Source organism: Vulpes lagopus, chromosome 7 (genome assembly GCF_018345385.1).
Source record: "Vulpes lagopus strain Blue_001 chromosome 7, ASM1834538v1, whole genome shotgun sequence".
In the NCBI taxonomy this organism is placed as follows: domain Eukaryota; kingdom Metazoa; phylum Chordata; class Mammalia; order Carnivora; family Canidae; genus Vulpes; species Vulpes lagopus.
The window spans coordinates 25,857,181-25,875,151 of NC_054830.1; the positions used below are offsets into that span (position 1 = coordinate 25,857,181).

General features: G+C 45.1%; 1 protein-coding gene across 8 annotated transcripts in view; it reads left to right on the top strand.

Moving 5' to 3' along the window:
- ABHD6 (abhydrolase domain containing 6, acylglycerol lipase) overlaps nucleotides 1-17,971 on the top strand; it is a 72,304-nt gene that overhangs the window by 10,517 nt on the left and 43,816 nt on the right. For 2 of the 8 annotated variants that reach the window (XM_041762266.1, XM_041762261.1), the window contains exon 2: nucleotides 15,140-15,320. The exons of 2 other annotated variants lie outside the window; for them this stretch is intronic. The gene's annotated coding sequence lies outside the window, so the exon portion shown is untranslated. 4 more of the 8 variants (XM_041762265.1, XM_041762268.1, XM_041762260.1 and 1 more) reach the window with 3 other exon arrangements.

Here is a 17,971-nt window from a genome sequence, read left to right on the forward strand (position 1 = left end):
TTCCTTGGCAAAATTGAACGTGGGGAAACACCTTTTGTGCCTTTAAGAAGGAATTTGTACATATGCGCATTTTATGAACTTGTAACATACGAAAGATTCTGGCCTATTTAACTGACAATCTTGTAACTCCACATCAACTGTGCAGTGAGAGGGACCAATTTAGATTTGTGACTGTCAGTTGTAACCTTTTTAGATTCATACACAGTTCTGAAACATTTATAAGAATTTGTTTTATAAGTTTAATTTATTAACATTACTTAGTATTTAGGGGCACCTAGCTGGCTCAGTAGACCGTGGGACTCTTGATCTCAAGATGGTGGGTTCAAGCTCCACGTTGGGTACACAGATTACTTTTAAAAATTGTATAAAAAAAAGATAAAAGAATTACTTAGTATTTTATTTTATTTTATTTTTTTGTTTTTTTTTTTACTTAGTATTTTAAAATGTTGCTTTTTGAGTAGTTCAGACAACTAAAGTTTACTAGGAAATGGGGTCTATGAAATGTATAAAAGAAGTTTAGGGCAGCCTGGGTGGCTCAGTGGTTTAGCAGCCCAGGGCGTGATCCTGGAGTCCCGGGATCAGGTCCTGCATCAGGCCCCCTGCATGGAGCCTGCCTCTCCCTCTGCCTGTGTCTCTGCCTCTCTCTGTATCTCTCATGAATAAATAAATAAAATCTTAAAAAAACAAAAATAAGTTTAAAGGGTTTACAAATGGGTCTATAACCCCTTAAAAGTAAATCTTTAAGTTTGCTGAATGTAGGGTTGGCTGGATTTAGCAAATAAAAATACAGAGTACTAGGTAAACTTGACTTTTTTTTTTTTTTTTTAAGATTTATTTATTTATTTGAGAGAGAAAGAGAGCAGAGGGAGGGGGAGGGAGAATCTCAAGCCAACTCTCTGCTGAGGACAGAGCCTGACTCAGGGCTTAATCCCAGGACCCTGAGATCATGACCTGAGCCAAAATCAAAAGGCAGATGCTTAATCAACTGAGCCGCCCAGGCGCCCCCAGGTAAATTTGACTTTTAGATAATTCAAATTTCATGGGACATCCTATCCTCTGTTTTATCTGACAATCCCGCCTGGATTTATAAAAAGGATTTTTATAAGCTGAACTTAAAAGCATGACATTTTCTACGGCAGTAATGATCCTATCCCAGTCCTGGAATAGGGTTTAGTTCCCAGTGTCAAAAATAAGCCAACCTGGTGACGCCTGGCTGGCTTAGTCTGTGATACATGCGACTCTTGATCTTGGGGTTGTGGGTTTGAGTCCCACGTTGGGTATAGAGATTACTTAAAACGAAAATCTTAAAAAAAAAAAAAAAAAAAAAAGGTTAACCTGTAGGATGAGTTGACTAATCTATTTTTTAATCTTTAACTTTCATCATCTGAATATTAACCTGAAAAATAAATCTCTGTATAGTAGCTTCTGCGTATAGACAGGGCACCGGGGTGGCTCAGTGGTTGAGCATCTGCCTTCAGTTCAGGTCGTAATCCTGGGATCCTGGGATTGAGTCCTACCTACATCAGGCTCCCCGCATGGAGCCTGCTTCTCCCTCCACTTGTGTCTCTGCCTCTCTGTGTGTGTGTGTCTCTCATGAATAAATAAATAAAATCTTAAAAAAAAAAAAAAGCTAAGCCTCACATTTAACTGAAGTCCACTAGGAGCAAGGGCTTTATTGAGCACTCTCTATATTTCCCATCACTCAGTACCCCCCAGGCCCTCCACTTTATGGATGAGCCAACTGAGGTTTGCTCGCAAGGATGAACAGCTAGCCCGTCTCAGCTGGGGCTGAACCCAGGCCCTCCGACTGCAGACCAGCCTTCTCATCTGCCAAACCCAATGTAGCAAACAAATGCTGCAGGCCAGGCAGAGGGAGGAGGCCAAAGGCGACATTGACTTTTTACTGTTATACATTTGGGTATTGTTTGATTTTTTTCGTTTGTTCATTTTTCCAAAAATAGGTACTTGCTTAGTAATTAAAAAGAAAGATAGAAGCACTGAAAAGCTTTCCATTATTTAAAGCAGATTAAACAATGCCCCTGCCAACATGTTTTCTGTCTTTGTACAGTTGAGCCAAGCGTGGCTTTCAACCGGCTCCAGGAGTCACTGATAACACGGAGAGGTCGGAGACACGAGACTGTGTACTGCAGGCTCAAGGAAAGGAGAAACCCCCACTCTTCCATCCTGTGCTGGGAATTGGGGGTTTGAAACTATTCCTTCCAGGACCCTGGAGTCCAGAGCCAGGAAGGAAAGGCAGACACTGGCCTGACCCACATTGATCACTTTGAAGTGTCCTTCCTTCTGCCACTTGGCAGCTATAGATGACCTGGGGCATGTACTTCCAGACACTACTCTGTAAAATTCTCCTCAAGAAAAGGATAAATATATATTACTCCCTGGAGCTTTATAAAGCACATTAGCATGTTAGATGTTCTGAAAAGTTCTGCAATAAAGCAAGCTGCTTCAGTGTGTTGAAACAGGGTTTCCGGACTTTATTGTCCATAGAACTGTTTTCTTCGTAAAACTCCATTCAATGTCTGGAGGAATGTCCACCTTGGGAAATCCCATCCCAATCAGACAGGGATAGCCAGGTCCCCTCAAAACCTCACAAAGCCCCTACTGATAAGCTCCCTTCATGTCATGTGAATGGGCAGAAATGAGGAGTGGGAGTCCAGACACATGGTCCCAATCGTCACTGGGAGCCACAGCCATCCACCATGGACCCTGGTGGGATGGGAGTCAAGGGGGGCCAAAGGACACCTCAGATCTGGAGAATTCAGGGGTAGTGAAAGTGCACTGGCTGAGTAGGAATAAGAAAGTAGCAAAAGTAGAAGAAGAAACAAAAGCTTTATGGGAAAATCCCCCCACTGGCTGGGGGGACAAGCCTCATGACCTGAACAGGTGTCTCCAGTGACTGATGTAATTTTTTGTCTAGTAACAAATGAGCCGTAGCAATAATCTTGTAATGTATGCAAATTGCTCTGGTTATCACGGTTCAGAGCCATTTTCCCTCGCCCCAACCATCAGGGGAGGTGCCTGACTGAAGGTTGCTTAATCGAGACAAACCTTGCCTTTGTGTGGTGGTTTCCAGATGATGAAGCAGGCTCTGGGTTTTGGCCTCACATAGCATCTTCCACACTGGGCTGTGCCTGGACCTCATGCAGGTAGTGTTCTGAAGACGGGCCTCGGGGTGTCACTGCTCTGATCAGAACCCTTCAAAGGCCCTTCATTTGACATAACTGGTCGTTATGTCCTTCCCGTGGCCTCTACCGACTCATCTCTTCAAAATAACATTACTCCTTTCCCTTCTTCCTTCTGCACTGGCCTCCCCTGATACTGAGCAGTTTTCAATGCCACCTCAGGGCCTTTGCACAGCCGTTCCCTCCACTTGCAGTGCTCTTCCTTTCTTCCACCCCCAGGTCTCAGTTTCTTTTTGAAGATTTTTATTTATTTATTCATGAGAGGCACAGAGAGAGGCAGAGACATAGGCAGAAGGAGAAGCAGGCTCTCTGTGGGGAGCCTGATGCAGGACTCAATCTCAGGACCCCGGGATCATTACCTGAGCCAAAAGTTCAACCACTGAGCCACCCAGGTCTCAGTTTTGATGTCACCTTCTCGGAGAAGCCTTGCTGGAACCCCTAGTCCATCAGCGTCTTCCCTTTTATTCTCTTCCATGGGGCCTATGTCTTTTGCTTCATGGTATGTATCACAGTGTATGATTATGTATGAGCTGTGCATTGTTGGATGTCTGTCTCTGTCGGGACAGGGACACGTATGTGTGTCTGCACGGCCTGGGACAAGACCAGCACACAGTGGGTGTTTGATCAATTGTTGTTGAAAGCATGATAGGTGCTCTGACTCCAGAGCCTGTCTTCTCAACCATTGTGTGAGGACACAGAGCCAGGGGAACTCAGGTCCCTGGATAACCAAGCGAATCCAGGCCACTGAGACAAAAGAAATATAGCAACCACCTCCACATAGCATCTGCCTTTCAGGGAGCCCCGAGGGCTAAATTCTCATATAGCTCCCCGAACTCAGGAGTAAAGCAGGAAGCAGGCTTCTCCATCTCAGCACTACTGACATTCTGGTCTAGATAATTCTGTGTTGTGGGGGCTGCCCCATGCATTGCATGATGGTTAGCAGCATTCTTGGCCTTCACCCACTGGATGCTAGTAGCACCCTCTTAGTCATGACAACCAAAAATATCTCCAGACATTGCCAAATGTCTCCACTGGGATGGAAATCACTACCAGACCCCCACATCCCCCATCCCTGTTGGTGTGAAGTTTAAAGCATACGCACTTCTAGTTACTGGCTGTTCTACCTTGGCCAAGTAGCTAAAGCTCTCTGTGTTCATTTCCTCATCCTCAAAAGTGGCAATAATAATAGCTCTTTCATGGTAAAGCTGTGACCATTTTGTGAGTTTGTAAATAAAGGGCAGACTTAGCACAGTGTCTGGCCCTCAGAACATCTCAGTTGGGTGATATACTGCCTTCAGAATGAACTGTGCAAAGAAGGGATTGCGATCCCCATTTTGCAGATGAGAAAATTGAGACTTGGGGATAATGATGTCAGGCCCCAGCCACTTTAATGACTGTAAAGTGACATTAAAGGCAGGAATTCAGGTTTTCAGGATTAATTCTCTTAGCCAGCCCTTTCTTTATGGTACGAGAAGGCCCATTAATTCTAGACCTCATCTGACCAATTGCAAACTCTGAGCTGGTGGTGTTGCAATGAAGAGGTTCAACCTGCCAGAGTGGGACTAGGAGGAGGCACATGAGGCACTGGCCTCAGGTGGAACATTTAAGGAGGTGACAAAGAACTCACTAACCAAGATCAATAATATTTTAATGCAATATTTTCAATAATTAATTAATCTTGAGTAATTAGTCAAAATTAATGCAAAACATCCATAATGAACAAAGTATCACATCTTAAACGAAGACAGAAGCCAACCCTCACTTTCACACTCCTGCTTCTTTCACCTGAACCTAATCTGCCCCCTGAGATCTGCAGATCTGTGAGCATGGATGTCCAGGAAGATGCGGGAGAAGAGAGCGCCCTCTTCTGGCTGATAGTGAGCATCACCCCTCTCCTGGGGTGCCAAGTTCCCCTTCTTCCTGGGATAAAGCAGCATCTCAGCGCTAGAACACTCTCTTCTGGCACCACAGGGCTTTTCACCCTGCTCTTCATGAGACACCTAGGTTAAAAGGCTGCAGGCAGGCCAAATGATGCCATTGGAGCACCCCTCACCTCACTCCTTCCCCCTGGCCACCGCACTGTGCTGGATCCATTGCCTTTCTCTCCTTACCACATGGGCAAACGAGCCTGACCCTTGTCCCTGCCTCTGTGGCCAATTCTAAAGCTGCCTGTTAGTATACAGCTGGCCTCTCCAGGCTGACCAGGAGAGGGGACAGTGAGGAAACAGGACCCGGAGGTGGAAGGCTTCTCGCAGCTGCTGACTGGTGGTACTGGAGCAGGGAGCTGACTGCTTGCCTGACTGCACTATTTCTTCTTTTTTCCGAGGGTTTGGTAATTTTATTTAATTATGATTTAATTATTATTTTTATGTCATTTCAAATGTGCTTAAAAGTTGCAAAAACTGGGAATCCCTGGGTGGCTCAGTGGTTTAGCACCTGCCTTCGGCCGGGAGGTTAATACCGGAGTCCCGGGATTGAGTTCCACATCGGGCTCCCTGCATGGAGCCTGCTTCTCCCTCTGCCTCTCTCTCTCTCTGTGTGTGTCTCTCATGAATAAATAAATAAAAATCTTTTTTAAAAGTTGCAAAAATAGTTCAAAAACTCACATATACCCTTCACTCAGATTCACCCATGAACATTTAGGCACATTTGTTTTTTTATAAGTTTTCATACATACAGATTTTTTTTTTCCTGAATTGCTCAAGAGTAAGTTGGAGGCCTTAGGACCCTTTATCCCTAAATACTTCCTAGTGATTTCCCAAGGACAAATAATTTGCCTATAGAGCCACAGGACAATTATCAAAACCAGAAGGTTTAGCAATGATATAATATTATTACCTAATCTACAGAGTTTATTCAGATTTTACCAATTACTCTCATAATGTCCTTTAAAGCAGTTATCTCTTTCTGGTGCAGGATCCAATCTATGCTTATGCATTGTACTTAGTCCTGTGTCCTTGAAGCCCCTCTAATCCGAGTGGTTCCTCAGCCTTTGTCTTTCATATCCTTGACATTTTTGAAGTGTACAGGCTAGTTATTTTGCTTAATCTCCCTCAGTTTGGGTTTGTCTGGGACTTCCTCATGATTAGATTCAGGTGATGCAGTTTGAGTGGGAATATTACTTACGTGTAGTTCTTAAATAAGCCTCTCCTGGTATTCACAGGGAAGCTGAATGACTCAGACACAGGAAGTAGATGATGATTTAAAAGCTCTTAATAAGAGTTGCTGACATTTATTTAGTGCTTGCTGTTTGACACTCCCTTCTGGATTTGTTGATTTGGGCACTGTTCTCTCCTTGCATGGGGTGCTTATGTTGGGTCACAGTCATAAATCAGTAGCAACAGCTATGGGTATCGAGCTGTTGTAGGCCGCATATTACACATCTTCTCTTCAATTACAAAGTCAGAGAGGGTGTCACTTGAACCAAGTCTCACAGCTACCAAGAGGCACATCAGGACTGCTTGACACCAGAGTACAAATACCTGGTTAGTCCCCCCATATCATTTCTTCTCTGGCATGTAGCAGTGACAAGGCCCTGATAGTATTCCAGCTCAGAACACTGAGAACAATCCATGTCCCATCCCCTAGACTCCCAGCAATCAGGGATGTTTTCTCCCCATATTCTGAGCTCTCCTGCCTACCCCACACATAAGGAGCATGAGAACTTGGGAGATACCCCATGCTGTGAATAGGAGGCCTCAGTAGGTTGTATGGTGTTCTCCCGGGGCAGATATCCTTCTTGGGTCATCAATCATTGGACAATTAATTACAAATCCATTGATAACTATATCAGTCCCAAAGACAGGGCAAAGAGCGCAGCTGTGAGTGGGTGTCAATCCTTAACCAAACAGTGACTCATGAATGATTCTTGAGGCAGGAGTCCCACTGTGGGATGAGATTTCTCCTGCATAGGCTGAGCCTGCTCCAAAATCATCCCAGAACCAGATTTAGATGCACGCTGGTGTCATTCATAACATACCACAATCTTAAGAGATCAGCCCTGGAGATTTGTTGGCACAAGGAGCCCCCTGCCTGGATATGGGGATCATTTTGCATCATGGGTGTTTCAGGGGATTGGTTATGCACTCATTTAACAGATGATAACCTACTAAATGTGGAGGGAGACACAGAGATCATAAGGCAGCTCCTGCTCTTGGGGACTAAAAAAAATTTTTTTTTTAAGATTTTGTTTATTTACTCATGAGAGACACAGAGAGGCAGAGAGATAGGTGGAGGGAGAAGCAGGCTCCCTGCAGGAAGCCTGATGCAGGAATTGATCCTAGGACCCCAGGATCATGATCTGAGCCAAAGGCAAATGCTCAACCACTGAGCCACCCACTGAGCCACCCAGCCACCGCAGGGACTCAAAATTAGATTGTTATTTGGATTTGCCTTTTATTTCAGTCATTTTCTGTGCCTCTGAGCCTTCATTCCATATCCAATGGCCAAAAAACTACTATGAATATGAATGACTAGTGTAAATTCTTGAGACTCAAACCTTCTTGAGCCCCATTGGACACTATTTTATGGGGACCATTATGACTTCTTTGACTGGAGAGTCGGGAAGGGTGACCAAGCATCCTGGTTTGCCCAAAACTGAAGAAGCACTTTTTATGCAAAGACAAAGTCTTGAGCAAACTGGGATGAATCAGTTACCCTAGTTTACTTGGGAACAGAGGCAGCAGAAAGAAAATGGGTAAATGGGCAAGAAATAGTAACAGCCAATACCTAATTTTAAGAATTTAGTGATGATCAAAACAAATTTATGAAGTAAGTACTGTATTACTCCTATTTTACAGAGGTCTAAACTGGGACCCAGAGAAAGTAAGCCACTTGTCAGAAATGTACACTTGGTAAATGGAAGACTCAGGTCTGCCAGAGAGCAGCAAATCCTGTATTCCCAAGCGTTACTCTGCACTGCCTCAGAGTCTCATGTGTAAAATGTGGTGCAGATAAAGTCTTGAAACTATATTTGAGATGAATTCTCAGAGATTTAAGCTGACTACTCTGGAAGCAGTAGCCAGTGAAAGTTATGTTTCCATGGAGACCCACTCATATCCAGCCAGGCTGTGCTCACATGTAGCCATAACAGTGGAGAGCTGCCATCACTCAAATGCAGTGGATTTCTTAAGAAAAAGACCCTCAGTAGCAATTTCCTGAGCTTCTACCAACGCCTATTCTATCATTCAAGACTTTGGTGGAGTCTCCATGGCAGCCTACAAAATAGAAGTCTTGTACAAGTCTTATGTATAGGAGGTATTCATTGATTCAGGAAACATGTCTGTCTCTGCTCCATCACTCACTGGCTACATGAGCAAGTTATGTAATCTTGAGCCCAATCTTCTTGTCTGTTAAATGGTGGAAGTCATAACATCCACACTCCATAGCTGTTGTGAAGAGGAAAACAAATGATATAATGCATGAAAATCACAATTCCCGGTACAAAGTAGGCAATGAAGAAATGTACACCACCCACTAATTAACATCTGCTCATCCTATGTCTTGAGAATAATCCACTTGAGAACTGACAAAAAGGAGCAGGAGTCTATTCCCCACAACTGCCTTCTCCCCCTAGCTTCATCCTTCCCATTGTTCATCCAGCTTCTAGCTTTTTGGTCTGTTCCCAGCCACTTGTGTGCCACTGGGAAGAGATGACTAAACTTGGTATTCTTGCTCCTGGCCCCAGTTCCCCAGGGAACCCAGTACCTCCAGTCCCCAGAACCCCAATTAGGGCATCAGGACCCCTGCCTGAAGGGTGACCAGACTCCAATCCATCCACGCAGTTGTACGATCTGGCTCCGCACATGACTTCAGCAGCTCAGAGAAGAGACAAGAACAAGTGAAGAAGTATTATCTTTTTTGATAGATCAGACGGGTAAGGCAGCATTATGATTTAGATGGTATAATGTGACACACATCTTTGAAAGTTTCATTAAAATGTTCATGTCACAGTGGCTACCCAGTGGGAAGTTTAAAGGCCCAGGAGAGACACTAAGAGGAAGAGGTCTCAGTACAGTGTCATGAGTGATATGGATGTTGAAATGAAGCCTGGGAGGATCTTGGAGAAATGTGTTTTCTTGGCAAGAACTATGCACTACATTCACACACACATACATGCTGGTAACCTTCACCCATTGATTCCTGGCTCACGCTGGGGTCTTCATAATCTCTCTTCCCTGACTGATCTTTGACTATTCAAAGATGGTTTTTAGGCCCCTCTAAGAACAGGGCGAGCCAGTAAATGCTTGGTGTATGAACAGCGATGCTGCTGATAGCTGATATTATGCATACTTCTTTGGTGCCAGGTGCAGGGCTAATCTGTAAACACATTATTCAGCTTGATCTTGTCTGCAGCTCCATGAGGTTGGTTGGTCCCATCATCAGTTGCTCATCGTCACCTCCTACTTAAAGATGAAGAAACTCAGGTTTCACAGGCAGATAGCTAGTAAGTGGTAGAGCTGGACCCACCATCTTCATCTGAGAGGTGTTCCGATGACTCAAACACTTAGGGCTGGTGTTTGCTCATCTGTACTGCTTGCTGTGATTTTTGCCATCCCACCTATTAGTCCCAGTTTGGTACCTGCATCCCCATTGTCCTTGGGGTGCTAGATCTCCCCTGATCTCAATCAACGTGGTTTAGGTGAGGTAGGTAAGGATTTCTTAAACAGGACATAAACACAAAGCACGGAGGATAATTTGACTAAATTAAAGTTGACGATTTTCCAAAAGCACTTAAAAAAAAGTGAAGAGATAAGCCACAAACTAGAAGATCTTTGCACCACATATAACTACAAATAATTAAGACACAGACAATTAGGAACTTGGGAAATGACATGGACAGGTATCATTTCACAGACACAGAAACACAATGACAAATAACTCTATGAAAAATTACTCAAGCCCATTCATGATAGACATGAAGATTAAGATCACAACGAGATACCCTTTATACCTACTAGATTAAAGGCAGCCTCATGGATCCAAATGCTGGCAAGACCCTAGATATATTCCCCTATGTTGTCCTTCTGAAAGTTTAGATTTGCCTCTGATATTAAAGTCTTTAATCTATCCTGAATCAATTTGGAGGGGGGTGGGTTGTTAAATTCCATGTTTTTCTATGTGAATAATCAAGTGTCCTAACACATTTACTGCATTAGCCCTCCTTTCCCCAGTGATCTGAAATGTTACTTCCCTCATAAGCCACGTTTCCCTATGATTTTTATTGTTTCATTAGTGTTTTTATCTGTCCCTAAGTGAATACACACTGTCCTAATAATCATGCTTTTATAACAAATCTTGATATCTACTTTTTTTTTCTTCTTTGCTGGAAATATTTTTACTTTTCTTGGACCTTTGCTCTTCCATATAAAATCTTTTTTTTTTTTTAAGATTTATTTATGTATTTTACTGAAAGAGAAGCAAGTGGCAGAGAGGAGCAGAGGGAAAGAGACAATCCTGAAGGAGGCTCCCCACTCAGCAGGGAGCCCGATGCAGGGATTGAGGATCCTGAGATCATGACCTGAGCCAAAATCAAGTCAAATGTTCAACCAACTGAGCCACCCAGGCGCCCCTTCCACATAAATTTTATAATCAACTCATCGTCTTCCTTGAAAAGCCCTGTTGGGATTTTGATTGGAACCATTTTTTATTTTGAATGGCCTTTCTAACTTTTATTATTGAGAATGATATTTGCTTGGGGCTTTTGGTCATTGCCTTCTAACTGATTAAGGAAGTTCTCGTCCTAGTTTTCTGTGAGTTATTACTATGAGGAACTGTTGAATTTTAAAATTTTGCAACCATTGAGATGATCTTCTAGTTCCTCTTTAATATATTGTTGTGGTTAGCTACAAGAACATATTTCCTAATGTTAAACTACCCTGACGTTCCTGGGATAAAACTGTCTTCGGAATGATGCATTATCCTTTTTATATATTGCTGGTCTCAATGTACTAATATTTTATTAAGGGTTTTCACTTCCATGTTTTTGAGCAATTTAGGAGTAATATTGGCCTGATCTTCTTGGTATGGAATTTAGATCGGCAGGATGGAGTTGATGTGCTCTCCCTTATTCTATTTTCCAGAAGGGCTTATGAGAGAGTATTATGATCTATTCCTTGAAAGTTTAGACTTTTAGAACCACCAGGCTTAATGTTTTCCTTTGACTAAATATTTTACCAATTTCTCTAATAATTATAAGATCTACGTTTTCTATAGTTGACAACTGATATAATTTGCTGGCAAATCAAACTTGTTATCATTATGTAGTGATCTTCTCCATCCTCAATGATTTGTGTTAGTCTGTTATATAATATTAACATAGCTACACCAGTTCCCTTTTGGATACAATTTTTGAGGTATATCATTTTCCATACTTATACTTCCCAAATTCCTGTTTTAGGAGTACCTCTTGAAACAGTACCTCTTATATTCTTTTAACATCCAATTTGACAATTTCTGACTTTTAACTGATGAGTTTAGTTAAATGACTATGATTATTAGTATATCTGGACTTATTTTTTTACAATCTTTTTTTTTTACTATCTTTTTTAAGGAAGTCTCACTTTTTTTTACATGTCTTTGAGTTTCATAAGCACTTGAGTATTTTATTGACAATTCTGACTTTTAACTGATGAGTTTAGTTAAATGACTATGATTATTAGTATATCTGGACTTATTTTTTTCACAATCTTTTTTTTTACTATCTTTTTTAAGGAAGTCTCACTTTTTTTTACATGTCTTTGAGTTTCATAAGCACTTGAGTATTTTTTTTTTTTTTAATTTTTATTTATTTATGATAGTCACAGAGAGAGAGAGAGAGAGAGAGGCAGAGACATAGGCAGAGGGAGAAGCAGGCTCCATGCACCGGGAGCCTGATGTGGGATTCGATCCCGGGTCTCCAGGATCGCGCCCTGGGCCAAAGGCAAGCGCCAAACCACTGCGCCACCCAGGGATCCCGCACTTGAGTATTTTATTGACAATTCTGACTTTTAACTGATGAGTTTAGTTAAATGACTATGATTATTAGTATATCTGGACTTATTTTTTTTACAATCTTTTTTTTTTTACTATCTTTTTTAAGGAAGTCTCACTTTTTTTTACATGTCTTTGGGTTTCATAAGCACTTGAGTATTTTATTGGCTTATGTCACTTCCCACATTCTACTGATTTGAAAGTTATAGATTTTATTTGTATTATTTTAGTGAATACCATTGAGATTGTACCACACCTAATTAACAAAGACCAAAGTTAATATCTTAATTCCCTTCCCACCCCAAATGCAAAGTTATTGGAACACTTTAATTCTGACCACCTTGTTCCTAATTTATTTTTGTCCTGTATTTTTAGTTCTGATCTTGTTTAAACCTATGGTTTATGTACTATTGTTGTAATCATTATCGTCTTGTACTGACAATTTTGTTTAGGTTCACTGTATTTACCAATTTATTCACTCACTATTCCTCTTTTCCCTGAAGTTCTTAATTGGTATTCCCTGAAGTTCTTTCTGAGGTATATATCTTAGAAGTTCAGTTAGGGGCAGCCCGAGTGGCTCAGCAGTTTAGCGCCGCCTTCGGCCCAGGGCGTGATCCTGGAAACCAGGGATCAAGTCCCACATCAGGCTCCCTGCATGGAACCTGCTTCTCCCTCTACCTGTGTCTGCCTCTCTCTCTCTCTGTGTCTCTCATGAATAAATAAATAAAATCTTAAAAAAAAAAAAAGAAGTTCAGTTGTTCAGTTAGATCGTCCAGTTGTAAATTCACTTTGTCCATCTGTCACTCTCATTCTTGAAAGGCTGAGGATCGGATTCTCGGGTCTTTGGAGATACTATTCAACATCTTTTAGCTTCCTATGTTGCCATTCAGAAATTTGCTGACAATCTAATTCCTTCCTTTGGGCATAATCTGCACCTTTTTAAAAATCTCTAGCCGCAGGAGGCTTGGGTGGCTCAATGGTTAAGTGCCTGCCTTCAGCTCAGAGTGTGGTCCTGGAGTCCTGGGATCGAGTCCCACATCAGGCTCCCTGTATGGAGCCTGCTTCTCCCTCTGCCTGTGTCTGCCTTTCTCTCTCTCTCTCTGTGTCTCTCGTGAATAAATAAATAAAATCTTTTAAAAAAGATCTCTAGCTGCTTTTAAGATTTTTTCACTGTTTTTAGTATTCTGTAGTTTCACTACAATATTTCCTTTTTTTTAAAATAGGATACAGTCCCTATTTTTAAAAAAATTCATTTATCTATTCATGAGAGACACACACAGAGAGGCAGAGACACAGGCAGAGGGAGAAGCAGGCTCCCCATGGGGAGCCCAATGTGGAACTCAATGCCAGGACGGGAGATCACACCCTGAGCCAAGGCAGACGCTCAACTGCCGAGCCACCCATGCGTCCCTCACTACAGTATTTCTTGATGTGGGTTTCCTATTATTTTTCTTGCTTAGGATATATTAGTCTTCCTAAATCTGCAGAACTATATCTTTTTTCTGCTCCGGAAATTCTCACCCATTACTATCTCAAATATGGCCTGTCCTTTCTTCTTTCTTTGGTGCTGCTTAAATGTATTTGAGATCTTTTCAGTCTATTCTGCATAGTTGTAATATCTTTCTTTTCATATTTTTCATGCCATATCACTCTGTGTTGTGTTCGGATTAATTTCTTCAGGTAGATCTTCCAAATCACCATGTTTGGTTAATTATGATCTATGAGAATCCTGATTAATTTGCTCTTCGATGAGTACCTTGTCCCTGAAGCTCTGAGAACATTACATGAAGCATGTCAAAAGCAACTCTTGAAATCTGAATGATGAGGTGGCCAACATCTTAGAGAAAGATGCTCCAGTCCAAGCCAGGGAGATTGTCCTTAACTCTGGATGGATTCCAGCAGCTCTGACAGATGCTGGCTTTACAAGGTGGTCACCAGTGGCCTCAAAAATGTTCCTTTCCCCCATCCCTGTGGCTTCTTGTCCATGACCCAGTCTTAAAACTCAGACCCGCCCGACTCAGCCAGGTTCCACCAGTCTGGAGGGTGTGGCAGGCAGGAGGCTGCCTTTGTGATAGATTTAAATACCCAGTCCTGCTGGAAACTGGTCCCACCTAGGTCCAGAGCAAGAGGCTAAGGAGGAAGCCATGGATTCAGAGTACCAGAACACATCAGCCCCCACACCACATCCGGCATACAGGACTCAGCATACAGTAAGCGCTCAGTAAATATTTATTAAATGAATGAACACACACTTTGATGGAAGAAGTCCATAGAGTAGTGTGGGGCTAAAGGGGACTTAAGGAAGGAAGGTTTCTTGGAGGAAGTGACATTTAAATTGAGGCACGGAAAAGAGGAAGTAGTCAGGCCAAGCAGAAAAGGAAGAGTTCTGGTGGAGGGAACAGTCCATGCAAAGGCCGAAGTGGTAGAATTTAGCCTGAGTGCCCTGAATACTACTAGATGAGGCTGGAGTGGTAAACTGACGCCAGATGCTCAAAAATCCAGGCTTGGGCAGCCCCGGTGGCGCAGCGGTTCAGCGCCGCCTGCAGCCCGGGGTGTGATCCTCGAGACCCAGGATCGAGTCCCACCTCGGGCTCCCTGCGTGGAGCCTGCTTCTCCCTCTGCCTGTGTCTCTGCCTCTCTATGAATAAATAAATAAAATCTTAAAAAAAAAAAAAAACTATTAAAAAAATCCAGGCTTTGTGGCTGATAAGCTAGTCAGACAACACCATTTGAGTTTAATGGGTTACCATTTTTATACTCTCCTCTGATTTTATTTATTTTATCTTGGCCTAATGAGGTTTAACTGTCCTTAAAAAGAAGAAATGACCATATTCCCCAATTTATTCATTTTTATTTAACCAGGGGTGGCTGAAAGTCTTTGAGGACTCCCATTCCCGCCCCCCCCCCCCCCCCCCGGGGAGCTTTGGGGCCAGCCGCTGGGCCTGAATTCACAATTCTGCCCTTTGCAGGTTGAAGCCAGGCGCAAGCTCCCCATCTTTCTTCTGAGAAAGGAAGCCAACCACAACCACCACTTTATAGGATCCAAAGGGCCGACGTGTGTAAGGTGAACCTGTGCCTGACCCTCTGAGCCCCTGGGGACCGATCCAGCCGGAGTCACTTGGACGGCGGTGCCCCGCACACCAGCACCTAGTAGGTGCTCAGTAAACAATGAAACAACCCCCGGACGAGTGAGCTGCGCCGGGTGGAACCTGTGGCTGCTCGGGCCCCCCACCCCTTCGGCTCGCGGGGCGGGGCCGGCGCTCGGGGATGCTCGGAGCCGCGGAGCTGAGGTCGCGACCCTGACCTGACCTGACCGGGACGTAACGCTCGAGCCGAGGAGCCGAGGGGCCCAGGGCTCTCGAGCGGGACCGACGTAGAGCGGGCGGGCGGGGCCGGCTTTTCTGTCGGCGGACACGGGCCGGCGCACGCGCCTTTAAGGCGTGCCGCGGAGCCGGGCGCCGGGAACCGAGCGGCGCGGGCACGAGCGCTGCTGCCGGACGCGAGCGAGCGGGGCTGGGGGCCGAGGACCGGCGTCGGGAGCCCGCGGCGCGACCCAGGCGCCTGAGGTCAGACGGCGCGAGCGCGGGCCGGGCGGGGAGGGCCGGGGCGGGGGCTGCGCGCCGAAGGGAGGGATGCCCGCGGCTCCCGTGCCCCGTGGCCCCCTCCCCTCTCGAGTCCGGGCTCTGGCCTCGCCGCGAGCCGCACGCGGGGCCGCAGGGTCGGGACCTGCACCTCGCTCTCGGCTCGGCTCCTCGCCCTGCAGAGCCCGGACGGGGCCCAGGCGCCCTCCCTTCCCGGGCTGCCTGCCGCCCTAAGCCCGGGGCGAGGTGAGGATGGGTGGCACCTGCACCCTCTCTGCGCCGCCCCAGCCCCTGTGCGCCCCCCCTGGTGCCTGGATGCTTTGGAGGCTCCTGCATCCATCCTCGTTCCAACCACTTCCTGAGGAAAGGCTGCAGCTCGACCTCCCGCCCCAGATACCTGCGCCCCTCGGGACCTGCCCCCAGCCGGTACCTAACCTACCCCCCGCAGCCTCTCAGCTCACCCTTCCAGATCCTGCCCCAATTCCCTCGGCCTCATGCTCTCTCCTCCCTGCAACCCTTGAGTTAGGATGCTGGTCCAACCACCCCGACAGGACAGCTCGGTGCTGCCCCACAACCCCCAGCATCCCCCGCCTACACCTCCGCTGGCTTCCTGGCAGCCTTGGAAATTGGGATTGTGTAACGCTGGCTGCAGGGCAGAGCACATGCAAGGTTTGCACCCTTGTACCTGCATTCGAGTGGAAGAGGCCAAGTCAACAGAGTGAAATCGGGGGTGGGGGGGAGCGGGGGGGGGCGTGCCGGAGTGTCCAGAGGCTGTGCAGTCTGGGGTATGTACCTTGAGCCCTTCTTATGCCTCAGCGTCTGGTTGATGAAGAAGAGGTCCCACCCTGGACTGGAGGTTCAGCATTTGCCTGACTTCTCACCTGTTGAGAAATCCCTAATGGCTAGGTCTACCTGCCTAGGAGTTAGCAAGAGTTTATTATTAGTAATAGCTGCCATGGAATAAGCAAGTACTGGCTGCCAGATCCTGTCCTAGCATCTTTAGGAGATTACCTGCCTTACTTATCCCAGTAGCTCCATGAGGTAGGTGCCAATGTTATGCTCCTTTCTCAGAGGAAGAATGTGTCCCCTTCCAGGACACACCGGGAATCTGACCTCAAAACCCCCATTCTGAACCACTAGACTGAATTTTTACCCAATTGTAACTAATAAATTCTTAACAATATTTTTGTTAGAAATAAGAGAAATTAATAACCTGCGTTCTTAACACAAGTTTTTCTAAAAGTAGTTTCTCACACCCAAAGAGGGTCCTGGGTGTCCTCCTCAAGGAGACTAATGCACAGAAAGCAGGGACATGCTGGAGGCCACACAGCTAACAAGTATCAGGGCTGGGATGCTGAACATGTCCTGGACGGTCAGTTACTTCCTATGCTCCCAGTTCTGCCCCAGCCCATCAGCCCGGGCCCCTGGAGATTCTGTTCCCATCCTCTACCCCCTTCCTTTGCTATAACCCAGTCAGGTGAGCTGCTGCCTTTGCTTAGGCTGTACTGTCCTTCCAAAATGCCCTCTCTGGAATCTCCAGTGTCTCAGTCTTACCTTCCCCCTTAGCTCCAGCTCAGTGGTCTCTTTCAGGAACACACCTCTGATTCCTCCCCTGCCCCCAACTGAAAGCTATTTCTTTCTCCCCTGGGATCTTATAATAACTGGGATCTCATTACCTTCCACCCCCGTGATGGCATTTGTAAAGTCCTATCTGCATGCGTCTGCCTATGCTCTGGGGTGCAGCTGTGCTGGCAGGATCAGAAGCACTCCCCAAGACCCTTCTAGCCATCTGCCAGGTGAAGCTCCAAGACAGAGAGAGAGGCGTCCTGAAGTAAGGATAGGCTCAGAAACCACCACCCCCCCTCAACACCAGACTCCCTTAATTGAGCTACAGTGTGATCATGGGGGAATGGCTCAGCATGGTTCCTGCAATTATAATTACATGTTTGTTTTTATTCATAACCCAGAGGATTCCTACCAGATAGTCAGAGAGTCTTGGGTCCAAATCCCACTGCTACCACTGCTAGCTATGTGGCCATGGGCCTATTACCTAACCTGAGTTTTAACTTCTGGTAATGGCACCTGCTTCAGAAGGCAGTGGTAAGATTTAGATAAAATAAAGCACAAAGCCCAGCATGTGGTAAGCACTCAGTAAGCACCAGCTATTATGAAGAGTTAAGTGTCGACCCCCACTTTGAATTACTGGAGACATATTAAGTC